Source organism: Bacillus rossius, chromosome 1 (genome assembly GCF_032445375.1).
Source record: "Bacillus rossius redtenbacheri isolate Brsri chromosome 1, Brsri_v3, whole genome shotgun sequence".
NCBI lineage: Eukaryota > Metazoa > Arthropoda > Insecta > Phasmatodea > Bacillidae > Bacillus > Bacillus rossius.
The window spans coordinates 111,956,506-111,962,505 of NC_086330.1; positions in this window are offsets into that span (position 1 = coordinate 111,956,506).

Sequence of the window (6,000 nt, forward strand, 5' to 3'; positions counted from 1 at the left end):
ATTGGGTGAGTTTCTCCCAGATACATATTGATTGTAACCAACACCAATCACAGTGATTCAGTGCGGAAGTAAATGCGTCCCGAGTGGCTCGGTCAAATAAGGCAACGACTTCTTTCGCAGATGGCCGCCAATCACAAGGAAGAAACCACAGGTGCGGGTATACCTTGTTGCAGTCTAATAAGTGTTCAGATATTTCGCGAAAAATGTCTGCCCTTAACAATAGGTGTAAGATATTTGAAAACTTGGGACCCGTCACGGCGTCACAACCTTATAGCTTCTGCTCGTGACAGGGGTAAGGGAAGGGAAGGAGAATCGGTATGGCTCATTTACTCTTTCCCTCCAGTGCAGTGGCCGGTGATATGGAATTCAATAATCATAATAATAATTTACACCTGCAATTGGGCTTCCGCCCGGTGGCAAGGAGTTCCCACCCCCAACTACCCTCACTCCTCCCCCCTCTGGAGCCTCCTTCGTAAGTCCTTCCCTCCTCCCAGATCCAGTGTCCTCCCCTCAAGTTCGTTCCACTCTCGCCCCGTCCTCACAAGGAATACCTGTCTTCCTCTCTCTGTCCGTCTCCATTCTCTCTGAATCTTCCACTCATGATCCCTCCTTCCTCGATACAGCCCTCTGTGCAACCTAGCTCCCAGCTTTCCCCAGCCCCCCTCCCCCCCCCACGAATTACCTTATTCATTCTCACCAGCCTTTCCACCTTCCTCCTTTCTTGCAGTGTGTCCCACCCCAGCTCCTTCATCATCACCGATGGTCTGTGAGTTTCCCCCATCCTGCCTTCGCCTTCCCTTCTCCTCCACATATTCGTTACCCATCTCGCTGCCTTGCGCTGCACCCTCTCCAACTCCTCAATTTCCTTCTCCACATAGGGGTCCCACACCGCCGCGGCATACTCCAACACTGGCCGTACCAATGACACGTACGCCTTTTCCTTTACATTCCTACCTGTCCCTTTCAGTGTCCTGCTAAGCAGCCCTAACCCCATTCTGCCCTTCGTCACCACCTTCTTGGCCTGCTTTCCCCACCCCAAGTCGTTCTGCAGGATCACTCCCAGGTATTTATACTCCTCAGCTTCCTGGATCACCTGTCCCTTCCAGCAGTACACTTTTCCCTCCAATCTTCTCTTCCTCGTGAACCTCACCACCTTTGTTTTCCCTACATTTATACCCATTTCGTTTTCCCTCGACCAGCACTCCAGTTTCTGCAAGTCCTCTGCCAGGTGCGCCCCTTCCCCTACAGTTTCATAGAGCACACAATCGTCCGCAAACAACCGCAGCCTACTTTTCAACCCCTCCCCTACATCATTCATCATGATCAGGAAGAGCAGGGGTCCCATGACACTGCCTTGTGGTACCCCTGACATCACATTTCCCTCTTCTGACCATTCCTTACCCACTCTCACTCGCTGGATCCTGTCCCTCAAGAAGTCCCCTGTCCAATTTACCACCCTCCTGTCCTCTATCAACCCCTCCACCTTTTCCATCACCCTCCTGTGCGGCACCCTGTCAAACGCTTTCTCAAAGTCTATAAAAATAGCGTCTACCTGCTTTCCCTCATCCACTGCCTCCACCAAGATAGCAGTAAGACACCCAGACTTTTAGATAACCTGCTTTCAGATAAGAAAAAATAGGGGTTATGGAGGGGGGGATAGAACCCCTAACCCCCCCCCCCCCTGGTTAAACCCCTGAGGAGACTGTACTTTTAGCGAAAGATGCCACATGGGCTGAGCTAAAATGGGTCACAAAAGTTCTCAAGTCATCTCAAATAATGGAAGGTAATGAACGCACTGATCACCTATGCGGTCGAAGCAGTAAATGTCTTTCGACTACAATATAACTACTTGAATCCCGGATTGCATCCTGCAACCAGGCGGTTATTTTACGAATAACAAAGAAACGTCTGTCGAGTGGGCACAATTAATTATTAAGTTACGCAGATGGTGAGTTCAAGCCAGCCATGGGGAGCTAGATGTGGAGCTGATGAATGAGGATTGATAAAAAGTTGCTCTATTGTTGAAACAAGACGGTATTGGCAAAAATTGAGAGGCTCCATGGTGCGTGCACGCGCTAGCCTCGATGGTGGTGGATGACGAACTGACCAAGCTCCGAACGGCCTTCTGCCATTATAAGCCGGTTTACCGCGAAAAAATGCAGTGAACTGCGTAGGTGATTTAGTCATACCATGCATCACGTAAAATCAAATTTCTTAATAATTACTTGATGAAGGTTGCCGATAAAACAATATCTTATAATTACCAGTATTATAACATAACATCAATTTAAACATAAGTCAATTGCCATTCGGGTGACATATGATAAGTTGGTGGTGTCGTCCTTTCGCGGCATGGCACTGTGTTGCACTTCGTTGCACTCGGTTGTATTCTATCCACGCATTGTCCCACCCGCCCTGGCCCTGTGCGGACCGAGGAAGCACTGATGGGTGACGTCAATGTAATTATTATATAATATTTAACCTTCTGAGTTGTCTCTTAATGCAAACTTTGGGCATACAGACTTCGTCATGTTGCATGCAGCTATGCATTATAGCCCTTCACCCTACAATTTTATTGCTCACTTCACAAGATTTGGTTTCCCTTATGTACCTACCATATTTTGATGTTTAATATTAATTATAACTTTTATTATCTGAAAATTACTACCGTGATTTTTTTACATTGGGTATTTATATTGTTACGATTTTACTGTGGGTTCGTAAAGGATAGCCCAATTAAAGATTTTTATCATACACAGTTTTATTTATTGTCACTATTTACATTACTAGCTAATAATCTAAAAATGCCAATTAATCAATTGCCACTTGCTGAAGTAATCCATTGCTACCAGAATATACCGGTTACCATCTTTAGTCTTGGGAAATGGTCCAGCGATGTCGATGGCTATCCTCTCAAAGGGGGCCCCTACATTGTATGCCCTCATTTTCCCATGACTCCGGTGTTGTGGCCCCTTTTTAGCCGAGCATTCTTCGCATTGTCTACACCAAGCCTCCACATCCTGGCGACACCTCAACCAATAGAAGCATTGATGTGACTTGGCTAGAGTTTTGTTCACCCCTATATGACCACCAGAGGTACCATCATGAATTTCCTTCAACACCTCTGCCTCTAGACTCTTTGGAAGGAGTAGTTGCATGGTAACTACTTTTCAATTCGGACTCTCCCATGCCCTCATTAGTAGCCCATCCACAATTCTCAAGGAATCCCACTGTGCCCAGTAAGCTTTCACTGCCCTTCGGTCACTGGAGATTTCATGCCATTTTGGACATCCAGCACCACTCTCTAACCAGCTTATGATAGGTGCCAGGTCAGGATCTTTCCGCTGCGCTGCCTTCAAGCTGGCACTATCCCATTTTTCTTCCCTGTTATTTATCGTTGTTCACCGAATATCTTCGATCCCCTCATTTTTAACTGCCCTGTTGCAATGGTTACAGTCTACCTTGCAAGGCCTTCGGGAGAGGGTATCAACATTTCTATGAATGCGGCCTTTCCTGTGTTCTATCCGACAATCATATTGCTGTATCTGTTCAATCCACCTAGCAAGTTGTCCCTCTGTATTCTTGAATTGTAGTAGCCACTTAAGTGCGGCATTGTCAGTGCATAAAAGAAATTTTCTCTTATATAAATATTTGTGGAAATGTTGCAAAGACTTTACTACAGCCAAGAGTTCTCGTCTTGTGACACAATAGTTGTGTTCAGGCTTAGACAAAACTTTGCTGTAGTATGCTATTACTCGTTCATTTCCACCCTGAACCTAGGACAGGACAGCGCCCAAACCACCTCCGCTTGCATCTGTGTCGATGATATACTTTCCATGTAGATGGGGGTAGGCAAGTATGGGGCTAGAACACAGGGATTTCTTGATGTCTTGAAATGCAGTCTCGCATGCCGAGGTCCAAATAAATTGTCTCTACTCCTCAGTCAGCTGATGCAGTTGTTTTTCGATTGTCGAGAACCCTGGCACAAACCATCTGAAGTAAGTACAAAGTCCCAGAAAACTTCTTACTTCATTCTTGTTTTTAGGCTGAGGCCACTCCATAATAGAACGGATCTTCTCAGGATCTGTTCGCACTCCATCCTGCGATACTATATGCCCAAGGAATGTTACCTTGTGCTGGAACAAGAAGAACTTCTTAGGACTTAACTTAAGTTGGGCATGGCGAAGCCTGTCGAATACATCCTGGAGATTTTGCAAATGTTCCTTCACTGTATTACCTACTACAATAATGTCGTCAAGATATACTAGGCATGTTTTCCAAGTCAAGCCATGCAGGACAAGCTCCATCAATCTCTCAAAAGTTGCAGGAGCATTACATAACCCGAATGGTAACACAGTGAACTGGAACAGACCACTATCTGTCGTAAAAGCAGTCTTCTCCTTATCCTCTGGGTGTAGCTCCACTTGCCAGTAACCACTATTCAGGTCCAATGTAGAGAACCATCTGGTGCCAGAGGGTGTATCAAGTGTGTCATCGATACATGGGAGGGGGTAGCTGTCCTTTTTGGTGATGCCATTCAGCTTCCGGTAGTCCACACAAAACCTCAGTTGGCCATCCTTTTTCGCCACTAAAACAACTGGGGAAACCCAAGGACTTGCTGATGGTTCTATTACACCACCTTTCATCATACCCGCGATCAACTTCTCAGCTTCTTCCTGTTTTGCTAGAGGCAGCCATCGTGGTGCCTGTCGAATCGGCTCTGCATCACCTGTGTTGATGCGATGATAGACCAGGCTTGTTCTCCCAAGGTCAGTATCCCCTGAGGAAAATACATCCTGGTTGTTTACCACAAAAGCTGCTACTTCTTTTATTTCCCCATTTGTCAGATTATTTTGGCATCACCTTAGTATTTGCTCCAGATTCGGGTTCAGTGTTTGCGCATCATGTCTAACAGGTGAGGAAGACTCGCATTGGCCTACCCAAGAGACTGGTTCACAGCTAGCTTTTGGGTCCCCTGGTTTAAGGACCTTTGTTCGAGAGTCGAGGTTGGCCACCCTGACTGGTACAACCTCGCCGCATCTTGCAATGCTTCGAGCGACCAGGAGTGTCTTCAATCCTAACTTCCTAGCTGCTATTATCTTCTCATGATTTGCTGGAATTGAAAAAGTTTCGCTAACTACCACATCCATTACAGGAACTTCTAGTTGTTCGGGAGTAAACAAAGCCACCTCTTCATCTTTAATACGCAGTACCTGTCCTTCCATGTCAATAACGAATCCGTATCGATTCATGATGTCTACTCCTAATATTACTTCATCGGTGATATCAGCAACAAGAAAGGTCTGTGATAATGTCCAAGTTCCAATCCTTTTACTCCAGATCCAACTGTCCATGCACAGGTGAGGTGTCCCCGATTGCTGTTTTGAGTCTGTATGGAATGGGTGTTCTCTTCAGTTTTTCTCTATTTACAATATGTGCGAATAATAGATGCCGATGCTCCTGTGTCAACAGTAAGTAAACACTGTCTGTCATTGATCCATCCATTGAGCAGCAAACTGTCATGGCCTCTACGAAATACGGATACAAGAAAAACCCTAGGGGCTACCATTACCTGTAGAGCTGGCATGCGCCCCTTCATACCAGCTATTGCTCGTTTCCCTGTTGATCTTGTTTTTCTTCCTGTTGTGTTGTCTTCATGCGTGTAGGACAGTCCCACTTGATGTGTCCTAGTTCATTGCAGATGAAGTACCGCGGGCGTCCTCCTGCTCTTCTGATCTGGTTACCTGGAGTATCATTCAGTAGCTTCTTAAATGCCCTTAGAATATCTACTTCATTAGTGGTGTTTCTAGCATTTGCTGCATTGAAGGGCTCCAGTCCAGCTCTCCTTGTCCTGATGCTTGTGTTTCTTGAGGCGCTATGTGCTGCCTCGATTTCCAGGGCATCAACCAAGGCCTCGCAGCTCTTCTTGTGTCGGGCCAACAAAGAGTTTGCTGAACCTCCGCATCTCGGAGCCCATCTATAAAAGCACTAGTGGCTAGC